The following is a 25,898-nucleotide window of genomic DNA, read 5'->3' as shown; positions in this document are numbered from 1 at the left end:
GAGGTTGCCTATCACAGAGAACATTTTGGCTATTGCCTCCCCCACCCCGCTTGCCCTACTTTCCTCCGCATAAAGAGCAAGGAAGGCCTTCTTACCTGTGACAAGGGCAGTTGCTTCTTTTGCCCATCAGCGTGTCCCTGCTGTGTTTCTGTTGGCACTGCCAAGTTCTAGGCCCCAAGTGGAAGTGGCCTGCGGTGTCTGCCAGAGAGCTAGCTACAAGAGCCTAGGCTTGGCAATATGTCTGTCTGTACATCCTGCACCCACAAGTCCTTATGGCATGGAAACAGACACTCCAGAAGGGCAAAATTCATTTCATACCAACAGAACCCACAACAATGCCTTTCTCAAATCCCCCTATTGTACTGAGAAACAGAGCAGAAGCACAGAATGAGAATATTTTCAATTACTTGGCTTTGCTGGAGGGAGGATTCCAGGTGGTGAGGGGAGATCTGAGCACCAAATAGACACAGGGTTCACCTTGCAGGTGGTCAGAGCAGGTGCACACCATGTGGTAAATCTTAGGAGTCCTGGAAACATCCGTAAATCTAAAAGCACTCTACATGAAGTGTGTGAAATGTCATCTATAGAGATCCAACCTTTTGCAAGTCTTCTGTTACCTGATAAAATGCAAATATCTCCAGGAAGAGATATATTTTAAAATGTATTCATTTTAAATGAATGAACACAAAAGGATTTACATTTCCCCTTTGAAAGTCAGAATGTTTTAATTCATGGTAGGTCAAAAAGATATTTTTCACCCAACAAAAGAGGAGAAAGAATTGTTAAAAATATGTAGATAAAGAAGCATCAGGCCACTGAAGAAAACTTTGATTGGTAGACAGTCTAGCATGGGGATAATTCAATGCAAGGCGTAATCTGATTAGCAGTGTGTTCTTCATGTTCTAGAATCTTGATCCTGTTCTTCTCCTACTTCAGTTGCATTAAGGATGGCAATAGATAAAGAATTTGACTACTCTATTTTCCAGAGGATACTATATTATTGTAAATCCAAATAGAATACCATAATATAGTAAGTTTCACTCCCATATAGAAAAACTAGTTTGATTATTATTTGAGTTTTAAGTAAATTTCTTAATACTCCACATAATTATTTCTCAGAGCTCTCTACGTTGCTAATTATGCAGAGTAATAAGATTTATTTTTGAAAAATGCAAACTCTAAGTACATGTCTACAACAATTAGTATTTACATAAGTTATGTTTTTAAATCATAATTAGAAATTAATGAGTCAAACAGATAAAGCATACAACACAAAATAGGAAAAATAGAGAAAAAAAGAAAAAATACTAACATCAAAGAAAGATAGCATTCTTTTATTTAGTTTTATGTAGTTTTTTCTTCTCCTCTAAATCTAATTTTCTAGATTCTTTGAATGTTGAGACATTCTCAAAATGTCTTGATGTTTGTTATGAGAATTCTCAACATTTTTGTTATCATCTCATAATCAGATTCCTATTTAATATTGCAAAACCAAAATTCAGTTATCTTTTAAAATCATAAATTAATAATCTCACTGAATTTAGCACTCTCATTATTTCTTGTTTTTCAAAATGACCAGATTCCATTAGAGTTAGAAAGTCTTCTAAGGCCATGTTTGCTCTCAGATTCTTCTGTATCAATTATAGTATGGTTTCTTATTGGATTTTCTTTGTGTTAATGTATATATAGGTTACCATACTTTCTGCCATAGAACAGGCAGCAAATTAGCTTAAAAAAAAAAAAAGTCCAGACTATATTGTAAACAACTAATTTAAGTAAATATAGTGAGCCCAGGGTCTGATTTAAGCTATATCACCTAAGGAAAGCATTTTGGTACATCTGGTACCCTATTTTTTCTGGTTGCAATGGGCCAACTCTAGGTCTTTTTAAGGTAAAAAATTCTAGACTAAAAAGTAGACAGTTAATTCCAGTTACAACATATCAGACTGAGAGTCTGAAACACCCTGTATTGCTATGTAACAGACAGCTTCAAAATAGTAAGTGGAAAGTAGGATGAAAGTTAATTTTATGGCACAAAAAAGTTAAATTATTAATTTAAAAAAATGGATCAAAATTTTTTAAATAAGAAAACGAGGCCATCTCTTCCAAAGAAATTTATATAAATCTTACATTTTCTACTATAAAATATCTACACCAAATAGATAAGGAAAACCTTATTTTATATTTGAAATAAGAGCTATTTTCTGTTAAACTGAAATTCTGGGCATTTTATATATGTACTTACTTTTATTTTATAGCACAACTATTAATTTCATCAAAGCATAATTCATAATTTAAAAAATCACTAATTTTAAGTCCACAATTAGATGATTTTTAAATTGAGATAAAATTCACATAACATAAACTTTATCAATTTAATCATTTTAATGTTCAAAAATCAGTGTTTTTTTATTAGATTCACAATATTATACAACTATAACCTCTATCTAATTCCAGAATATTTTCATTACCCAAAAAGAAGCTATACTGGTAACTACTAATCTACGTCCTGTTCTCTATGAATTTACCTATTTTAGGCATTTCATATAAATAGAATCCTATAATATGTGACCTTTTGTGCTGGCTCTTTTCAGGATCACTCATGCTATGGCATGTGTCATCAGTACTTCATTCTTTTTTTTTTTTTTAATTTTTATTTATTTATGATAGTCACAGAGAGAGAGAGAGAGAGAGAGGCAGAGACACAGGCAGAGGGAGAAGCAGGCTCCACGCACCGGGAGCCCGATGTGGGATTCGATCCCGGGTCTCCAGGATCGCACCCTGGGCCAATGGCAGGCACTAAACCGCTGCGCCTCCCAGGGATCCCTACTTCATTCTTTTTTATTGGTGAATAATAGTCCACTGGTAGATATAAAACATTTTATTTATCCATTCTTCAGGTGATGGGCATTTGTTTTCTTTCTACTTTTGCGTGTCATGAATATAAATAGTGCTGCTATGAACATTTGCATACAAGTTTTTGTGTGGACCGTTGTTTTCATTTCTCTTGGGTATATATAGGAGGTATAGTAGAATTGCTAGGCCCCATGGTAATTCTATATTTAACTTTTTAAGAAACCACTAAACTGTTTTCCATAGCTACTGCACCATTTTACATTACGAAGGGCAATGCGTAAAGGTTCCAATTTCTTCACATCCTTCCTAATATTTGCTATTTTCCATTTTGTTGAGAATAGCATCATACGTGATACCTCATTGTAGTTTTAATTTGCATTTCTCTAATAATTAATGGTTGTGAATATCTTCCTATGTATATAATGACCATCTCTATCTGTTGGATAAATGTCTACTCAAATCCCTGTCTGTTTTTTAATTGGGTTGTTTGCATTTTTGTTGTCAAGTTTAAAGATAGTTTCTATATTCTGGGTAAAAGACCTGATAAGATATATGACTTGCATGTATTTTCTCCCATTCTGTGGATTGTCTTTATGTTCTTGGTATTATTAATTAATGTACAAAAGTTTTTAATTTTTATGAAGTCCATTTTATTTTCCCTTAGTTGCTTTTTAAGAAACTGTTTATATTTTATTTTACATTACAGTTAAAAAATGGTTTCCTAACCCAAAATCATGACTATTTTCACCTATATTTTCTTCTAGAGTTTTGTAATTTTAGCTCTTAACATTAACATCTTTGATACATTGAATTAACTTTTTGTATATGGTGTGAAATAGGTGTCCAAATTTATTCTTTTGAATGTGATAAACAATTAACACCATTTGCTGGAAAGATTATTCTTTTTTCTCATTGAATAGCCTTGGCACCTTTGTCAAAAATCAACTGACCAAAGATATATGGATTTATTTTTGGACTCTCAATCCAATTCCATTACTCTATGTATCAATCCCTACATCAATACCACACTATTTTGACTACACTAATTTTGCTTTGAGTTTTGAAGCCAGAAAGTGGCTCCTATTTTGTTCTAATTTTTCCTTTCTTAAAAAATTATTATTCAGGATATCTTGCAATTTAGACATGAATTTTGGAATCAGCTTGTCCATTTCTGCAAAATGGCCATTGGAATTTTGATAGAGATTGTATTGAATCCACAAATCAATTTTGTGAGTATTGCCATCTTAACAGTATTTTTTAAAAAAGATTTTATTTATTTATTCATGAGACACACACACACACACACACACACACACACACAGGCAAAGACACAGGCAGACAGAGAAGCAGGCCCCATGCAGGGACCCTGACATGGGACTCGATCTCAGGTCTCCAGGATCATGCCCTGGGCTGAAGGCAGCACTAAACTGCCGAGCCACTGGGGCCGTCCCCATCTTAACAGTATTAAACCTTTCATTCATGAGCACAGGATGACTTTCTACTTACTTAGGTCTTCTTTAGTTTCTTTCCAAAATATTTTCTAGTTTTCAATGCACATGCCTTGCACTTCTTCAGTTAAATTTATTAGTAGGTACTTTTTTCTTAATGCAATATAAATAGAATTTAATCATAATGTATAATCCGTTTAATGTGCTGCTTGCCTCAGTCTGTTAATATGTTATTAGGGATTTTTGCATGTATATTCATAAGGGATAGTCTTTCATAGTTTTCTTATAATGTTTTCAACATCATGGTAATACTGATCTAATTGAGTTGGTAAATTTTACCTTTTCTTTATTTTTGGGAGGAGTTTGAGAAAGATTGGTTTTGATTTTTTAAATGTTTTTTTTTTTTTTTTTTAATTTTTATTTATTTATGATAGTCACATGGAGAGGGAGAGAGAGAGGCAGAGACATAGGCAGAGGGAGAAGCGGGCTCCATGCACCGGGAGCCCGACGTGGGATTCGATCCTGGGTCTCCAGGATCGCGCCCTGGGCCAAAGACAGGCGCCAAACCGCTGCGCCACCCAGGGATCCCCTGATTTTTTAAATGTTTGATACAATGCACCAGTGAAGCCATCTGGTCCTAAACTTTTGTTGTTGTTGGAAGTCTTTTGTATATTGACGAGATCTATTTACTTTTTATAGGTCCATTCAGATTTTCTCTTTTTTTCTTCTTAAATCTCACTAAATGTTTGTCAATTTTGTTAATCCTTTCGAAGAACCAACCTTTGGTTTCATCAATTTGTTTCAATTTCAATTTAATTCACTTCACTAAAATCCTAATTATCTCCTTCTGTTGGCTTGCTTTGGGGTTAGCTTGCCCTTCTTCCATGTCTTAAAGGTGGAAGTGTAAGTTACTGATTTACAATCTCTCTTCTTTTCTAATGTAGACATTTATAGGTAAAAGTTTCTCTCTGAGCACTGCTCTCATTGCGTCCTCTAAGTTTTGGATTCATTTAACTCTTCAAGTATATTTAAGACAGTTGAATTAATATCTTTGTCTATTAAGTCCAATCTCTAGGCTCCATCAAGGACAATTTCTATTAATGTCTTTATTTTCTGTGAGTTGATTATACTTTCTTGTTCCTTTGTAGGCCTCATATTTTTGGTGTTACTGAAACCTGTACACTTGGAATGTTTTAACGTGGCAACTCTGAAAGTCAGATTTTCCCCTTGAAAGGGTTTCTTGTTTCTGTTAAATTGTTGTATATTTGTTTAAGGATCATCCCAGTCTAATTTTGTAAAGTCTATAGTCTTTGTCATGTGTGGCCACTGAAGTCTGTATTTTATTAGCTCAGTGGTTAGCTAGTAATTAGACAGAGATTTTAACACTTGCATAAAAAACAAAAAGAAAATGATTCAATCTTTGAGATTTGTGTATGTGTTGGGGCACACCTTTAATATCAGGTCTGCTTTCACTGAACTTGAAGGTCAGATGGGCATGAAAGTTAGGGCCTTCTCACATCTTTTCTGAGCATGCACATAGCCTTCTAGATTTTTAGGAATATGTCAGAGTTTTTCAGATTCCTTTTTCTCTAAGCTTCTCATTATCCAGCCTTTCGTCCTAGGCACCTGGTTACTCCATTGTTCATCTCTACTCTCATCCATTGCCCAAGGCAAGAGAAACTAATACATTTTTCTTTAAATGTTTTTGACAAATGCCACACCTCAGCACTGGGAGACTTCAGAGTTAGGTGAGATAAAGCAAACCCTTTGAACCAGTCCTCCAGAGAACCACCACAAGTCAGAATGAACTATCACAATTCTTTGAGAATATAGCTCATTCCACTATTCTCTGGCACAAGAATCTGTGTTGGCTATGGGCTATTGTTCATGGCCACTGCCAAGCAGTGGGGCAAGGGATGTGACCAGGAAAAGTTAAAATGTCAGAAAGTTGTGTACCAAGATTCAACTTTCTTGTTTTCCTTAATAAAGTGCTTCCCTGGTTGCTTCAAGCTTTGGTTAATTTCCAGAGTTCCAAAAAACTTGGTTCTGATAGTTTTTGCTAGTTTATTTGCTGCTTTTGCAGAGGAATGAACTTTTTTTGAGTTCTCACCTCTGCCATTTTTGCTGACATCACTCAATTTGATCATTTTTGACAAGTGTATAAATTGTGTGCCCACCACCATAAGATAAATGTGATGAAAAGGAGTTAGAGTCAGGTCTCATTCCAACTCATTTCATAATAATCCTAACATGCTCATAAAATGTGAGTAATAAGAAGTACATAAATGATAAGTATTAAAGAGAGAAAAAGAGCAAACATCATAGTTTGGAAAATAGTGCCCAGGAGAATTATGTAAAGGTCATAGAATATGAATAAATATTAATGCACTTATCATGCAAAATTGGAAAAAACGTGCTGTTACAACTGAAATATTATTCAAAGACAAGCATTGTAATTAAGAGTTTCCTTTTCCCACGGCAGTGGTAAAAAAAAAATGCAGGTTTATTCTTAGCCTTTATCCAGTTCATAATCATTTTAAAAATTCAAATGTAATTCTTGTTCCAATAATGCTTAAAGACTGAATGAATAGCTAGTTAATTTCTTGAAAGCATGGCATTCGATCTGCTAAACATTCATATTTCTGTCTAGCATGTTCAGGAATGCTATAGTGTCAATTAACTATTTCAACCCTCAGAAATTCAGAGCTAACTGAAAACATTGTCAGTTCACCTACTCTCAGGGAAATTAAACATTTTTTGGATGATCTATAGGTAACTAGCATTTATATTTGGGTTAAAGTGTTCTTCTTTTTCCCTTCAGACCTCCACTGCATTATCCTAATTTATGAGAATCTTTTTGGGGGACTACTTTCCATTTTGAGACCTGGGATCAACATGGACCCAACATAGCAACTCTGTTCACTAATATTTGCTACAAACTACTATGAGATGTAAATGTTGGCAAACACTTTGAGAGGTAGCTTGTTTCTAATCCACATGTCAGACAAGTGATTGTCTCAGGTTTAGTGTCACAAAGAGCCTCCTAAAATAAGACTGGATTCAGAAATCTGATAGATCCTAACTCTAATATGTGTTTTCTCTAGTTTACTTTGCATTTTAAGTCTTGCTTGTGGCAAAAGTACATGTTAAAAGAAATTTATTTGGGTTATATGGAAAAACATAGGAAAACGAATCTCTAATTTTATATTTTTCTGTACCAAACAACAAAAACTTTTAAGGACAATGTAGTTAAGCTTGATTTTCCTTACTGACTGAAAAAGTTAACAATAAATGAGAGAAATTCAGAAAGATCATTAGCTGATTGGGTTAAAGATAAAGAATTGCTTTGATTTCCATAGATAAATAAGCAGAATAAACATTAAAATAATGCACATGAAGCATTTTCGAATTTTGCAAGTTTGTGAAGTAAAATGTCAAAGCAAATTAGGTCATGGATAAAAGAGCATTAAGAAACGCACATTAATATTTATATCAAAAAAATACCTTGCTATGTGGAAAGTCAGCCATAAGTGCTATAAATATACAAAGAATATTTGTACAAATTATTTCTTTACCATATACAAATTATTTCTTTACCAATAAAAATGATATGATAAGCAGTGTGAGCAGACGAATTGTGGTCTTTGCCAGTGACAATAGGAGAGGTTACTTTTCCTAATACTTACTCCAAGTATAAACATTTTAGTCTTTTTATTTTTTAATTTTTTATTTATTTATGATAGTCACAGAGAGAGAGAGAGGCAGAGACACAGGCAGAGGGAGAAGCAGGCTCCATGCACCGGGAGCCCGATGTGGGATTCGATCCCGGGTCTCCAGGATCGCGCCCTGGGCCAAAGGCAGGTGCCAAACCGCTGCACCACCCAGGGATCCCCAACATTTTAGTCTTTATGGACACAATGTCTTGCTCTCCCCAGGCTCCTCCACAAATTTTGCATGTTGTTAGACAAATAATGGCTTTTCAGTAAAGGCTAATTGAAATAATCTGAATTCGGATCAAAATCATATAACTTATTATTATTATTATTATTATTATTATTATTATTATTATTATCTTGGCCAGTAGGGAAGGGGACAAAGTAGCAGTAAGAAATCTCTATGCTGAGAAGATCTTAAATTTAAAGCAGGAGGAAAAGAAAGGTTTTAGAGATGCTAATATGTTATATGATTTCTAAGGCAAACATCTGGGATTTTCAAATTGGTATAGCTATAGACATAAAACTACTATTTACCATTCTATATGTTTTTTGCTTTTGTGCCTTTTCATAGACTTCTTTTTGATCTAAGAGTGTTTCCCTCAATTCTTTGCCTGGTTAACTGTTATTTCTTATTCAAGACTCAGTTCAACAGTTTAACTTTCACCTTATTGTTCAGGCTAAGTTAAATGGTTCTCTTTCTGTACACTTGAATGAGTTTTTGTCTCTTTCCAATAACTTGTGAAAGCTTCAAGAAAACTAATAATTTTTGTTTCTCTTGTGTCTCTTCTAGTCTTTGGAACACAGTAGACATTTTATTACTATTGTTGAATGCTTAAAAAAGAAATTACAATTCTACTTTGCACATAGTTATGTCCATATTTAAACCTGATAGTATATTTTAGTAATAAAGATAATATTGTTTCTTAGACAAAATGGAATTATTTATCCATCGATAGGATATGTCTTGTTTTGTGTTTTGTGCAATTTCACAAAATGTCCTAAACTTCCAATCAATATAAAGGTTTTGGATGGGGTGGAGTAAATTTAGCATTGATCTCTCCTCAGCAAAAATGTCTAAAGTTACAAAGAAAACATGAGGCAGAAATGCGAGTCTGATCTCCAATAAAACCAGGAGAAAGCTAACATTTGAACCATAAAATCAGAATAAGGGTTAAAGTTACACGAAGGTCGAAGAACATACAGAAGGAAGATAGCCACTGCAGCAGATCACAGAAAAAGCTGATACAGCATACTTCTCCAGGAAGAAGCTCAAAACCAGAGACCTTATTATGACAGGAGAAATGACCTACAGGAGCTGGTAAGCATATCTGAATTTGGTTTGATACTGAGGAGAAGTTCAGTATTGCCACATGGGTCATATTTGTAAAAAGCTATCAGTCAAAGAGCTTGGGCTACAGAATCTCCACATTGTACCAACCTAATCATGCTAAATTAGGGGCTACCATAATGTAAAGACTAAAAGAAATATTATTTACATCATCATTCTAGGTCATCAGAAGAATCTCTGCTGGTTAAAATATGATCCTGCCCTTCTCTGACACAAATCTAAAGATAGCTCATCAGGAAGAAATGATATCCCTCAATAATTAGCAATATTGTAAAAAAAATAGAATTTATAGAAAGACACATGCAATAGAATATATAGAAAAATATAAGTAGAATTTATAGAAAGCAATATTGTAAAAAATAAAGCAATATTGTAAAAAATAATAGAATTTATAGAAAGCAAGAGAGGCGAGGAAGAAAAAACAAATGGCAAATTATACATATTTAACAGAAAAATCTTGCCGTGAAACACATGAAAGTTGTGATCAAACATCTTCCCAGGAATTAAAGAAAATATTCATTAGTACACGTCAGGAAAGAAATATAAGAAAAATTAATACAGAAAGTAAAAGAAAAATTAATGCAAAAGTCAAAAGTCTTCATACTCCAAAGCAGCCTCTTTGAACATGTGATGGAAAAAAAGTCCACAATTTCAATGGTAACAAACATGTATGTTAATGTATGAAATACATTATACATGTATGCCATGTATGAAATATTTAGGACAAAATGTAAAAAGAAATATTCATGATCCGTAAAAAAAAATAATCCATAAAATGTTACTATAAGATCCAAAAGGCAACTTAAAAAAATGGAAAGTCATATTTTTTTGGAAATATACTCACTATCATATCTCATGCTCTCATCGACATATAGATGTCAATTCTGCCTGAGTTAACATATAAAGCTAGTGTTACTCCCTCCCAAAAAATTTATTGAGACAATCTAATTCTTAAATTCATACAGGAAACATAAACTAGCAATAGTAACCAAAATACTCTGAAGAGTCATGAGAATTGACTTGCCTTACCAGGTATCAGAATGCATTATAAAGTGATAAGAATTAAAATAGTTTTACACTGGCACATGAATATACAAATCAATAAAACAGAATAAAAAACACACCATAGTACACAAATATATAAAAAAATGGATACTATCAACATTTTTTTAAGATTTTATTTATTCATGAGAGGCACAAATCGAGGCAGAGACACAGGCAGAAGGAGAAGCAGGCTCCTTCTGGGGAGTCGGATGCTGAGCTCGATCCCAGGATCCCGGGCAAACACTCAACTACTGAGCCACCCAGGTGCCCCGAAACTATCAATATTTTAGTATAAGAAGGCAATATTATTTGTAAAATATCTATAAGATAACAGAATAGAAAAGTTGTTTAGTAAAATAATCAAAATGCTCAATCTTAAAACTCTACTTTTTATTCCAAATGAATCTTGGATAAGTCAAAGATATAAATGTAAAAATAAAAATGCAATAATAAATTATTAGAAAAAGTGGACATTTTTTTATTCCAGGAAAGTTATGTCTTTTTAAAGTATGAAATAATTCTTTGAAGTCATTAAAATAAATAATTGATTAAATCCACTGCATAAAAATAATGTCTTCATGATTCAAAATAAAGAATGTCAGAAGACAAATGCTAATCTGAGAAAGAATAATTAACAATTTTTAGACTATCGAAGGGCCAGATTTTAACATGAAAAAGTTTCCTACAGATCCATAAGCCGAAGTCTGGCAATACAATAGAAAAATGTGCAAAAAGATATGAAAAAACACTTCATGGAAAAGGAAAACAAATAAAAATTCAGACTGAAACTACAATGAAACACTGTTTTCACCTCGTAGATTGGCAAAAAATCAAATATATGTTGGCAAAATCTGATGATGCACCATGTTGGCGAGGATATGGAGGAAACAGACATTCTCACACATTGCTGTTGAGAATGTAAATTAAGGCAACTCTCTATAATGGGCAATTTGACAGTAACAATTAAAATGACATATTTTACAGGGCACCACTGTGGTGCCTGTAGTTAAGTGTCCAACTCTTGGTTTCGGCGCAGGTCACAATCTCAGGGTCACCGGATTGGGTCCCATGTGTGGGCTCTATGCTCAGCAAGGAGTCTGCTTGAATTTTCTCTCTCTGCCCCTCCCCCCCTCTCAAAAATAAATAAATCTAAAGAAATAAAATAAAATGACAGATATTTTTAAATACCAGTATTTCATTTAAAAAAATTTATACAATTCAAAACTCACAGATTTGCAGCTTGATATGCAAGATATTCTGCGTGGCAAATGACTTGCAATCACTTAATTGTACAACTTAAAGATTGATCAAATAAATTTGTTACCTCTATATATTAGAGAAATGTTTGGCCATTTAGAAAGAATGGAGCAATATTTATAAACTGAGATTTAAAAAGCTGCAAAATTAAGTGGAAAACCCCTCCATATTAAATGATATATTTAGTAAGCTGAAATTTGCATTTAAACAAGGAAAAAATATATATATGCTGTATTTACTCATATTTACACAGAATATTTCTGAACACTCAAGGATATAACAGCAGTGGTTACATCTGGAGAAAAAAACACGAAGCCTGGGAAGCAGGGTAATAGAAGAAATTTCCTTTTACAGGGTATTTTATGCATTTTGAATTTTAGACCATTGGTTGATTTTATGTATTTATCTACTTATTTTTAAAAGGTAAGACTAGCAGTAGGAGCAGCACAGAATAGTAAACATAACATTACTTGGTAATTAGGATCCAGACCACATAGAGCCACCCAAATTGCCACTTCCTGATTGGGTGACTTTGGGCAAAGTATTTAAATTCTATGTGACCTATTTTCCCCATCTTTAAAATGTGTATAATAATCACATGTACCCCTATAAATCTATTATAAAGACTAAACTAACGAATGCATGGATGACAATCAGAGTATTTGACATAGAAAAGTGCTTTATTAGTGTTTTCTCATTAAAATAGTAAGAGTAAAACACACAGCGATGCAGACACATCAGGCATCTGTAATAAAGCAGGGCTGACAGGACTCCGAGTATTAGGATATCTTAGAAAAAGAGATCACAGCCACGTTGGATTCAAGACCAGAATTTAGTGTCTGGGACAGCCACTGAACTTCAGAGGAAGAGAATTTAGATGTTTATTGACTTAGTTTTGGCCAACTTGGTCTTGCAGTTGCTGTTCCAAAAGGAACCAGACATGCACACTCGCATACACCCCCCCACACACACACGCAAACACACACACACACACACACACACACACACACATAACCCTCACCAATATTACAAGGTGTGAATATAATATTGGGTTTAGGGATAAAAATGTATTGGCTGAGAAGCAGAAAAACACACAAGGTCATGTAGCTCTGATTATCTCAGAATGCATAAGCGAGAGAGAGCTGGACAGAATGCACCGCGGCAGGGTTCCAGAAGAGGGACCCAGCTTCCAGAGGGGCCAAGAATACAGTGGAAACATCCTCGTCTAAGAAACAGTCTTAGAAATGGAAGCTTCCTGAGCTCAGCCTCTAGTGCCAGCTTTTGACTGAGCCATTGAGAAAGGAGGAAATGGGCTTCAAGGGTTATGATTTCACATTCTTTATGTGTCCTCCCCACAGAATTAGGTGCTAGTGAGGGTAGGAAGTTCTGTAAGTAAAATCCCATCACTTCCTTAATGTATTTGTCTAATTGGTAAGTGGCTACGGTTTGGTCACATTGAGAAATTTAGTTCAGTTTAGGATTCATCTTGGTGTTTCTAGATTCTAGATTCTATACCTGCAAAGGCATATATACCGCTCTTCTCATCCCTTGAAATGTTAAATTCAAGAGGCTCCATTGCTTTGAATAATTATGCAATTCAAATTGAAAGTAGGTCTTCATCGTTAGGTAAGAATTAAAGAGCAAACAACAAAGACTTCTTAATCCCTCATGTGTATACAGATTCAAGTAAGATCTGTTGGATCACCACTGCAGACAACAAGATACTCACAAAAGTCTTCTTACGATGCTCCCTTACTGAAACAAGAATGCAGAGGGTAAGACATAAATTCAACTCAGTGGTCTTGCTTTGAGTTGAGGCTTAGGCTGCCCCCCCAAATTCTTCTCACTGGCTTTCCCTGCTATTCATCGAAAGGATGAACTCCTAACATTTTATTTCTTTATATTCCACCACTTCTAATCCCTGGCACATTTTCCACATTGAAATACAGTGGCTATTTGTTTGTTTGTTTGTTGTCTCCTGAACCTGTCTCTTAACAGTCTTTATTTGATTTCTTCAAAACAGAGAAAAAAATACATTTGCTTAGGTCTTACTTCTATGCTAGCCTCTCTGGTTTCCTTGTTCTAAATTAAAGTTGTCGATCACTTATTGCCTCAAATAATCTCCTTTTATTAACATAGGCAGGGGCAAATAGAGATCTGTGACTGAGGAGGAAATAGAATTGCTCATAAGAATGAAAAGAGCTATTCAGATGTTCCTAGCATAGAGTAGTAAGAAAATAAGATTTCATCTTTAACCTTCCAGCCAACTATATACTCTGCCTCACTCACTTTCCTTAAAATACAATCTAGTTTGACTATTCAGCAATTCTGACCTAGCAAATTAAAATTCTCTGTTTTTGATCAGTGTTTTGTTTTTGTTTTTGGTGTTTTGGGTTTGTGTGTGTGTGTGTGTGTGTGTGTGTGTGTGAAAGAGAGAGAGAGAGATTTTGGAGATCGGTAAAGAGTTCTATAGGATTAATATAGAAATTGCTGTTTGAAGCTTTCTTAATCTGGAAAAAAGTGGTTATGAATAAGGATGTACAAGTCACTATCAATTTTCTTCAAGCTGGTCTATGCCTGTTTATCCTTTTGTCGTATGTGATGACACGCATTGCAGTCTATGTGAAAATGTCTCATCCGCCAGTAGGAAAAGCTTAATAATTTATTTGCAGTCCATCTTCCTCTAGACAAGTGCATGCCATGTATTTGCTGAGTTGTGTAACCAGCTCTCGGAGCAGGCACATGGTCGGCTGCAAATTGTTCTTTCTGACATCTTTCCATTTTTCATGGTATTGATATTTAGCCCCCAAATGCCTGTTCTGCATTTTCAAAACAAAACAGAAGTGAAGAATCAATTGTGTGTCGTTGGGAGGAAATGTCGTGACCTTGATTATTAACTGTCGTTTTTGAAGGAGAAATTATAGATGTGAAATTCTTCAGGGTCACATTGAACACATAGCACATCTAATTCAGAAGGGCATGTTCTGTTCTGTGGGTAAGTTCTTAGAATTCTCAGCCTAAATTGAGAGGGAACCCTGAAGTCATTTGTTGTTCTGTGGTCAAAACTCTTTGCTCCTATGCTAGGATCATATACTGAGAGAGACCTGTTTTGGATAAGGGGAAGATGTGTTTGTAAAAAGATCTCAATTAATTTGACCTTGAAGAAAAGTCAAGAAAATTATTGAACTTGTTTAAGATTTGCTTCCTTCCTTCTTTCCTTCTTCTTTATTTCTTTGTTTTTCTTTCTTTCTCTTTCTCTCCTTCCCTTTTTATTCCCTTCTTTCATATTTATTTGTTTTTTATTTTTTACTAACTACTTCCACTTTTAAACCTCTTGGAGCTTATTAATGTGATGATCTTTTGCTTTAGAATGGAATATACAATAATCAAATGAAAACCTACCCAATGGGCATCAGTTTGGCGACCATCCAAATAACCTTATATAAGGCCTCTTTGCTCTAGTCTTAGGGCATAGCCTTCACGAACAGTATTGTAGAAAGGCCCTGATGGGCTTCTATATTCTCCTATAGTCGTGTCATCTTTACCTTCCTTTAGGCTTCTTGAATCAATAAATTCGAAAAGGCTATGAGCGTACAACACTTGTCTGTGGGGAAATCCAACAGAGCCTCCAGAAAGTAAAACCAGAAGAAAGCCAAAAAATTGCCAAAGCATATAAAATTACTTCATGGAATGTTCTGATTAGTATCACCCTGGATTTATTCAGACACATGATGAGTGCTTATGGCCATGGCTCAAAAACTTATTTGGCACAATACAATTGCATTCACTCCTCTACCTATTTTCTGCAGAAATTTCACACATTGACTAAATGTAATATGCCAGCCACACTGAGAAGCATGATGTCTGAAACTCCTTTATGGTGCCTGTGCAGGATGCTAAAGGACTAGTATCTAGTGTTTTTCAGAGTTGACACATTTCTTATATTTTTATGGTCACTTTTAGAAAATGTGAAAAATATTTTTTTGTATGCAGAATCACATGTCGATTACCTTGGGAAGATGTCTTAACATTCTTTAGGGATCGAAATCCTTAAATGTGGCTTGGCATGTGGTTCTTGTGGTTGGTTAGCTGTGCAACCTATGCAGAGATTTTCCACCATAAGTGACTTTTCTTCTAATATCTGATTACCACATATTCATATTCTACAAAATATTTAGTTGTTCCTGGTCATTATAATGAAAGGAAATAAGTTGGCTCCAGCATTCTGAGAGACACAAAGCCCATCTGTAGCAATGAAGTACCTGTTTGAACAGTTATAATCCCACCCAACCATCCCAGTTTTTCTTCCTGTCTTTACCACTCGGGTTCTTGATGAGGGCCCTGTGGAACACATTCAAAGAATGAAAAGGTGTAAGGGAAAAAGAATGGGGACAAACCCAAAATACTAAGATAATATAAGTAAACTGCTTCAGCAGCAGACTGAAAAATCATACTTGCATAAGCCATAAGAAAAATTCTATAGCAAAGTGCCAAGACTGTGGAGGGTCAGAAATTTTATCCTATTTGTACCTAACAAGTTAGCCTGCCATTTTCATAAAGTATGGCATTTTATTAGTGTACTAATCTTTTCCTGATTTAGTTGATATTTCAACTAATCACTTGGCTTCTTTTAGACTCACTGTATAACCTTTTGTACCCTGGGCAGCAAGGAAATACATGGTAGACTTCTTATTTAAAAGGAATTGTCTCACTCTACATATATTATAAACATGCACATCTATATATAAGCATGTTCACTTAGGTTCTTATAAAAAACACATTTTCTCCTGGAAAATGTTAATTTCATAATCATAGAGGAAAAAATCTTTAAAATACCAAATGACACATCTATATTTGTCCCATAAGAAGGAAAAATGTCACCCTTTTTTTGAATTTTATATTTGAATAATTGTACAATTGAATCAATCCTATGTTTAATGAAATTGAATTACTGAATGGTGGTGACATCTTGAGGTACTCCATAGGGAGTAAACAAAGGGAGTAAAATAGAAGCACTGTTTCTCACATCTTTATTTTGTAGCAGACTCCATTAGCAACAAGAAGATTATGAACTGGTTTGACAATTAGACCTGGTAGTTGCATCAATAGAAAGTGTTTAATAACTACTCCATGGTGAGCAATGCTCTCTGAAACCAAATACTGGCAGTAGGAGTTAGAGGTTAGTTTTCTACCTCGCATAAATAAATGTAATATGTCAGCTGGACAGAAAAAAAATTACAAAAAATAATTTCTCAGCATGAGCTTTGAAAGTAACTCCATCATTATCATTGCTCATGAAAAACTATTTAGAGAGTTTCCTTCAAAACAAACATTATTGAAAAACTAAATACAATTGATACATTTCTTGACTAATTAAAAAAAACTTGATACCTTAAGGCCATAAGGTCTGAAATTTCCTTCATCATTAACACTGATTCGTTTTGCTTTTACATTTAGTGCTGAAAAAAATCTGGGGTTAATTATTAGATTATTCTCATTTACATCAAAGATGTTTCATTGCTCCTAAGGCTTTAAAATTTAAGATATTCATTTGAAAGGAATAGGTAATATGAATTAAAATTAATAAAATGATATTTTCAAACATCTTTATGTAGTTCACTAGTTTAAAAATGTATTCTTTGAGTTAAATCGATATCTTAAAAATGAGAAAGAGAAGATGGATATAAAATAGAATTATCAGATATTATAGGAAATGCTATAGGTTGAAGATAAATTCTCCCTTCCAAGATTGTCCCATGCTTTTTGATATCAAAAAATGAAATTAGGGCAATTAAGACGTGTAATTTAAAAGGTTGAAATGTTTTCAGGTTTAGGACTCTTGTTTGTCATTATTTTCACATAAACATCTACATATTGATAGTCTTCACTCTTTCACAACCAATCCAGCAAATTGTTATACATATACATGAAAAAATTGTAGTTCGTGTGATTTCTTAGCAGGTGATGAATTCAACTGTTTTTGTCGAATTTTTTCAAAATATTTTGAAATTTTATCATATGAAATTTTATCATATCAATTTTATCACCACAAGAGCAGAGACTATGTTTATTTTCTTCACTTTTGTTTTCTCAGTGGTTGACATGTAATGGAAAATAAATTTGTTAAATGAAGTACTGTAGTGGCCATTTTGTGTCATTGGAATTTTACTGAGACACAGGGACATTTTAAAGGCATTTTTTTTTTTTTAAGATTTATTTATTTATTTGTTTATTTGACAGAGAGAGAAAGCAGGGGTAGCAAGAGAGAGAGAAGGAGAAGCAGGCTCCCCACTTAGCAGTGAGTCCAATGCAGGGCTGTATCCCAGGATACTGAGATCATAACCTGTGTTGTTGAAGGCAGATGCTTAACCAAGGGAGCCACCCAGGGACCCTAAGGCATCTTTTATCAAATGAGACTCTTCACCTCATACCTTAAATCTAATGATCCAAATAATCCAAATAGTTCCATATTTCTTTTTTACTGGTTGTTTTTCAAAATGTATGCCACTGTGGTTTTTAAATAGCCTTACTCTTTGTAGTGTATTTTGATGCAAACACTGTGAATGGATTATCTTGCTAATAAGTTGTTCCCTTTGGGGAATTTCAGAAGATCATCTCATCTACACTTTTTCAAAATGCTAGTGTTGTCATTTTCCTGATAAATTAATTAGCTTTATGCTAAATAGAAAAATAATCTGATATATTGCATTGGAAAACTTAACTTGAAATAATAATTTAATTGATATAGAGACTAAGATAACATTTAGTTAAATTTGGCAATAGTTTATTATCATAGTAAGTGAAACTTATTTTAGGATGAGACAAAATTAATTTGACCAAATGAATCTACCAGAGATTTACAAATTCCTGTACAATCAGAGCCTCAGTATATGAATATGATAGCCATTGAGATAAGCCAAAGGCCTATGGTAATCCTACATATTTTATTAGGCAGAATAGTGAATTAAGGGCTTTAAATACTATCTGCCTTGTGTGTTCTTGCATTTCTGTATTAATAAGTCCATGAATTCCCTTAAGACACATCTTTTTCACTTTCTAGGCAGCTTGATGTCAAGCATAAATCATGTGTATGAATAACATGGGCCTGTGTTCCAACCTTCCTGAATTATCTTCATAAAATTGAAAAAGGGTAGGGAAAAAATTGGTTTCCTTCATTATTCGAATTACTTAGCAAAACAGAAGATACATATGCATCTTGTTCATGTTTATTTCCTTTATTCATCAAACTCCATCAAACAGTTATGTTTGAATATTTCTTAACTTTGAGATAGAGTTGTTTCTGTAGCCATAAAAATATTAAATTAAAATATATCAAGCAGGTAATCTTATGCATATGGAAATTATTCATTAAATAAAATGTTTATTCTCAAAGAAATAACAGTATACTATTTTCCAATGTCATTGAATTCTGCTTGAAAGGACATATTTATAAAGATTAATTATACATCCAGATTCATGAGGTGCATGGGATCCAAAATAGGTTGAACTTCAATAGGGTTACACCAAAGCACATTATAATTACATTGTCAAAAGTGAAAGACAAAGAAAAAATTTTAAGAACAGCAAAAGAAAAAGTTACATAAGAGGGATCCCCCCCCCCCCCCCAAACACACACACCCATAAGACTATCAGCAGATTTTTCAACAGAAACTTTTCAGGCTGAGATAAAATAGCATTACATATTCAAAATATTGAAAGAATATAACTGTCAAAGCAAGAATTCTATACCCAGCAAAGTTGTTCTTCAGAGCCAGGGGAAGGACAAAGGAGCCCCAAACAAACAAAAGTTAAGGAAGACTATTACTATCCTTAAAGGAGTGCTAAAAAGGCATTCTTTCAGTGGAAGTGAACACTAATTAACATTACAAAAACATAAAAGGGTGACAATAATAAAAAATATATAGTCATAGCTTCTGTGATACAGTAATAGTGGTGCATATTTCATTTTCAACTCAAAAATGTAAAGAAAAATAATAATCTAGTAAAAATACCATAGCTACAATAATCTGTGATTACTTTCACAATATAAAAAAAAACATGTGAGTTGTAATAGCAACAACCCAAAATATAAGGGGAGAAGGAAAAGTGTGAAGTATATAAATTCTATTGAAGTCATCAGTTTAAAATAGGGCGTTAGAAGTTTAAGATATTTTATATAAGCCTCATAGTAACCACAAAGGAAAATCCTGTAGTAATTTCAAAAGAGAACACAATAAAGAAGTCAAAACATACTAATACCAAAAGACATCAAAACTGAAGGTGGTAGGACAAGAAACAAAGAACAGATCTACAAAGCAACCAGAAATAGTTTACAAAATGCAATATTTAAATTCTTACCTTAATAATTACTTTAAACATAAATGAGTCAGGCTCTCAGAACCTCCTCATTTGACAGACAGCCACACTTCTTATCCATTGACTGTCAGATCCCTGAGAAACAATGGTGAAGGTCAGAGTAAATGGATTTGGCCATATTGGGTGCCTGCTTGCCAGGCTGCTTTTAACTCTGGCAAAGTGGATATTGTTGCCATCAATGACCCCTTCATTGCCTTGACTCCATGATCTACATGGTCTACATGGTCCAGTACGATTTCACCCATGGCAAATTCAATGCCATAGTGAAAGGTGAAAATGGGAAACTTGTCATCAGTGGAGAGCTCATCTCCATCTTCCAGGAGCAAGATCCCACCAATATCAAATGGGGCAATGTTGTTGCTGAATGTACTGTGGAGTCCACTGGTGTCTTCATTACCATGGAGAAAGCTGGGGCTCATTTGAAGGATGGAAGTGAAGTGGGTCATCATCTTTGCCCCTTCTGATGCCTCCATATTTGTGATGGGCATGAACCATAAGAAGTATAACAACTCTCTCAAAATTGGATATGCACATGCTAAAGAATGAAACTGGATCCATATATTATTATACCACTCAGAAAAAAACTCAAAATTGATTAAAAATTTTAATGTAAGACCTAAAACCATGAAACACCTAAAAGAAAACATAGGAACAAAATTCCTTGATATGCATCTTGGTAATAATTGTTTGACTATGACACCTGAAGCAAAAGTGACAATATAGAAAATAAGTGGGACTATATCAAACTAAAAAGCTTCTGCACAGCAAAAGAAATCATCGACAAAGTGAAAAGACAACCTATGGAATGGAAAAACATTTGCAGCCCTATGTCTGATATGAGGTTAATATCCAAAATATATAAAGAACTTCTACAACTGAATAGCAAAACCAAACAAACAAACAACTTAATTAAAAAATGGGAAAGGGGCCTGAAAGCACATTTCTCCAAAGAAGATATATGAAAGGCCAACAGGTACCCAAATGATGAAAAAGTGCTCACCATCACTAGTCATTAGGGAGATACAAACTAAAACCTGAGTGAGATACCTCCTCATACATCTTATAATGTTCACCATTAAAAAGATAAAAGATAACAAATGCTGGCACAGATGTTGAGAAAAAGAAACCGTTGTGCACCGGCTGCTGGGAATGTGGATCAGTGCAAAGAAGTTGTGGTATATTTATACAAATAGATACTACTCAGCCATTAAAAAAAATGAAGAAGTCTTATCACTTACAGGAACATGGATGGAACACGAAGACATTATGCTAAGTGAAATAAGTCAGACAGAGAAAGACAAAAACTGTATGATCCCATTTATATGTGGAATCTTAAAAACAAAACAAAACAAAACAAAACAAAACCCAAACTCTCAGAAGAAGACATCAGACTTGCAGCTATCAGAGGTGGAAAGTGGGGGTTGGGAGGAGGAATTGGAAGAAGGTGGTCAAAAGGTGCAAACTTCCAGTTAGAATATAAATAAGCACTAGGGATAACGTACCACCTGACAACTACAGCTAACAGTGTTGTAGAATGTTTGTAGAAAGAGTGTCAAGAGAGCAAATCTTAAGAGTTCTTATCACAAAGAAACTTTTTTTCCTTTCTTCTCCTTTTATTGTAGCTATATGAGAAGATGGATGTTAGCTGAACCTTTTGTAATCATTTCACAATGTATGTAAATCAAACCATCATACTGTACACCTTCAGGTTATACAGTCATATATGTCAATTATTCCTCAATTAAACTGGAAAATAAGATTGATTATACAGAATTATAAATATTTATTTTAAAATACCAGAAGATTTAAAAGGAAACTGAAATTTCCTTCATTATGATCACAATTATGTGAGAGTGGAGAAAAATGATTGAAAGGAAGGATGTCAAAATACAAATTATGATTGTTCGCATTAGCAAAATAGAAGTATTTTTTTCTTTTATACTATTATTTCTTACCAAATTTTTCTACAATTCACAGTATTATTTGGTAGAAATACATATACAAAAACTTTCATTTACAAAATCTAGGTTTAGTTCTTTAGCTGTCTTTTTTTTTCCACTTTAAATTTCTTCTCAGTGTAACATTTTTTCCTGTTTTGATCCTTTTGCTTTTGTGAATGATGGTTCTTCCTTCCTTTCTACCTTCATCCCTCCCTCCCTTCTATTTTTCCTTCCTTCATTTCTTCCTTCCTCCCTCCCTTCCTTTCTTTCTTTCCTTCATTTGCTTCTCAGATTTTTTCCTGGATCTCCACTCCTGTCATTGTCTTTTGTCTTCACTCCTTGCTCCTTTATCACTGGTCGCTTTTGCCAGGGCCTGATTCTTTGTTTCATCTTTGCACTTGATGATGGCTCAGCCAGTTTGCACTATAATCAACTTGTTATCTCTTTTTCCTGACCCTTCAGACTCCCCTACTTCTAAAGATAGAATGTTAAATTAATAGCAAACAAATAGCTTGTTAACGATGTGATTTATCATCTTCTAATCTGCTCTCTCAAAGATCTTTCGCAACAATAGAAATTCTGTTGACTCCATAGCCCCTGTGGGATTACCTTCCTTGCCGGTACCCCAGGGGGTACTGGCCAGCTTGTTTTGTCTCTAGAGACCTTTGAAATTAATATGCATTCTTTTTCTCTTCCTCTTTTTCTCCTACTTTCTATTTTGCGTACTCTTCTCCTTCACTGTCTTTCATATAGCTGTCAGCCCTATCATCTCATTCTTCTGTTGTCCAAAAGTTTGAAAATTGTGATAAGTAGCTGAGCATGATGCTAAGGGAACCCCTTCACTGTAAGGTCAAATAATGAATGCTGCCTTTGGAATGTGGTCCTTAAAGCAGACAGGCCTGGGCCTAATTCCCAACTATGTGACTTTGGTAGAAAACCAAACTTCTCTCAACCCTGATCATTGCTTATGTTCAAATAGAGACAATCATGTTCTCATAAGCTACAGTGGGCACTAAGGAAAGATAAGTGCTCTGTAAGCTCTAAGGTACTCCCCAGCCTTGCTTTCTGCCATCTAATTCACACCTGTCCCTTCTTCTTTCCTCAACGCACTGCCCACTCTCTTTGCTGCCAAACCCCATGTTCCCCTGCTGCACTGAAGAGTATGTGACTACTTTAAAAAGCCATGTGCTTTTTGGTGTTGAGCTTGTCTGGAATAGTATCAATCCTCTTTCAACCTGGCAAAGTTTTCCTCGTCCTTCACATTTCAATGGAAATGTTGGCATCTCTAAAATCCTTCCTTTACTTCTCTCCCAATCTCAGTCTATCATAGCTGGGTTAGAGGTTCCCTCTGTGCCTCCCCCCCTGCCCTTTGCATTTTCTCTATAACTCTTCTCACATGATTCTTTACCTGTTTCATCAGTTTGCTGAGCTGTGAGTTCTTTGAAGGCACAGTCTTTGTCTCTTATCTCGATGCTCCAGTGTCTAATTAAGTATCTGATGTGCTGTAAACATTCTATAAACATCGGATGAGTGAAAAATGAGTGGATGCCAATAAAATTATTTGCAGCAAAAGATTATTTAATCTTATCTTTGAATTGCATTAAATTGAAATACAGAAAGATAAATAAATAAATAGGTCCTCCTCCACATGGATATTGCACATTTGCAATCAAGTGGCTGATTCTATAGTCAGCATAAAGAACATCATACTCTGTATAGGCCTTCCCTGTCCTGAAAAATATCCCACTGTGCCCTGGAAGATAAGGCCATGGATTTCAGAGGTGTCATTGAGTTTGGTGATACTGGAGGCCAAAAGAAAAAAAAGAAAAATATATAAGTGTTAAATAATTAATACAAAATGTATGTAATTCTGAAATAGAGCAATTTGACTAGAAAAAAGTAAACCTGCAGAAAGGAAGCCTAAATAATTATTGCTCACTTCCAGACAGTTCCTCGAATTGGATTCATATTGAGCTAAGGCTATCTGAATTAGAGGCAGCTGTATAATCCAAGTGTCGTGCAGCATACAGAATCAGATTGAGTGCTTGAGTGTCTGCACCCTAGGAAATTGATTTGACGACTATGTCAATTACTTCTGGCACCAAGCTTTCTGTGGGTTGCATTACAACTGCTCTTTTGGTCAGCTGTGACTGCTTCCCCATCCACGCCTATTGTTTTAGATTTATTTACTGCACCGGCAATCATAAATCATGGACTTTTTTCTATACCATCTGGAAACTCTGGTGTCATTGTTTGGGTCACTTTTGATTACTCGCTCTTATTCTCAGCTACCGTTAAAGCTGATGTATCTTGAATTATGAAAGACTTCCGCCACAAGCTGACCTATTTGTGAGCAACCTTTCAGCATCTACATATGTTTATTTTATCCAACACATAGCCAGATAGAAGAAAAAGTGTATTCTCTAACCCTATAGGGAATTATTCCTTTGCCTGTGATACTGAATTTTTAAAGCTCACAATTTGCCTATTTGCTTGTTAACCCACCATACATTTCCATCATTCTCACAGGGTCAGATTTAACAGATTGGACATCATTTCCCCTTGGTCCTCAGAGTGTGATTTTCCCAATATTCTCTCCCATTTTCAATCCTAACCAGAGCATTCCATTTTGAGCCTAAAATTAGAGTGAAGCTTGTTGGGTTTTTTTGCAAATAGTCCTTAAACAGTGAGACAAACACACTTTTTATCTCTACCCTGGTGTATCCCACTATTCTAAAAACTGCACTTCACTATTATCATACTTTCCTGACGAGCTTACCAGAAAACATCTTAGCAGTGTTCTTTTTCCAACCAAATGATGCTGATGCCTACCTGTATCGACAGTGTCAGCAGATTACTTTCATTTTACGCAGATGGTTCACTGGCAATCCAGATCACATCTGAAACTGTGCTATCAAGCAATTTTTATCCAGAGAAGCAATTTAAATATTGGAATTTTGTTGAATTTCCCAGGCCACAGCTGCTTGCATCTGACATCTGTTTCAATTTTTTGAGCAGCCAGTTTTTTTTTTTTTAAATTTCCTGGCAATCTCAAGGTTGAGTTTTGTAGGGCTATGTTCCTATCTACTTAGCCCTCATCAAGTATCCCTCTCTAAGTAGTGTAATAATCCACATCGCTACCCATGTGCTAAAAAATCCCCCTTTCTAACTCCTTTCTAACATCAAATGCAAAAACATCAAGTGTGATTAGGAGACTTTCCATTTTCCTACAACTTTTCTCCATATAAGAAACTGCATGAAGTATCATTTGCTGGAGTCACTATCAAATTAAAAGGGAGACAAGTGAAGAAGTATTGTTGAAATTTCCTTAAATAAATAATTATCCACACATCTTCAGTAAATATAGGAATACTACATGATTTTCTCATTATTCAAGGGTCCTACAGAAGCTATAGATATGAGTGGTTTGTTTTCTTCCAAGACAGAGACCCACTGACTGTGGTCTAATTAACTTTACACCTTGATATACCCAAACTGCCATTTCACATCTTTGACGGTAGTACCTACCTGCATAATGTCATGTCACATCATATCTGATCACTCTCTGCTATGTTAGCTATGCAGTGCTCCAATAAAACATGATATGATCAAGGCAACATGGTCGATATTTGAACAATTTGTATCCTGTTTGTTGCTTTACCACCACCCTTTCAAAATGCTGAATGACACAACCAATGTGTCAAGCAGGAGATTTGAGGTTTGAAGTGGTAGGATGTTTTAGCCATTGCTTCCTTCTAAATGATTTTTAATCTACCTATAAGGCTCAGAGATGCAGAGTGTTAGTTGTTAACATACTGTTATATTTCCAGATCCGCTAAGTAAAAGACCTTGCAAGAAAGCAGAGAGTAATATTACAAGAGCACCTGCGATTTGCTATCTAAAAGAAGTTATA

At 34.6% G+C, this 25,898-nt stretch overlaps 1 long non-coding RNA gene across 6 annotated transcripts in view; it reads right to left on the bottom strand.

The window, feature by feature from the left end:
- The window catches only part of LOC140620347 (uncharacterized), a 445,283-nt gene that overhangs the window by 38,389 nt on the left and 380,996 nt on the right, over window positions 1-25,898 (bottom strand). For all 6 annotated transcript variants that reach the window (XR_012020156.1, XR_012020151.1, XR_012020152.1 and 3 more), the window contains 2 exons: window positions 23,394-23,498; window positions 20,028-20,120 (listed from right to left, as the gene is read on the bottom strand). This is a non-coding gene — a long non-coding RNA (uncharacterized lncRNA). The remainder of the gene's footprint in view (window positions 1-20,027; window positions 20,121-23,393; window positions 23,499-25,898) is intronic.

This window comes from Canis lupus, chromosome 28 (genome assembly GCF_048164855.1).
Source record: "Canis lupus baileyi chromosome 28, mCanLup2.hap1, whole genome shotgun sequence".
Lineage (NCBI taxonomy): Eukaryota > Metazoa > Chordata > Mammalia > Carnivora > Canidae > Canis > Canis lupus.
This window is presented reverse-complemented; position numbering and strand designations above follow the sequence as displayed.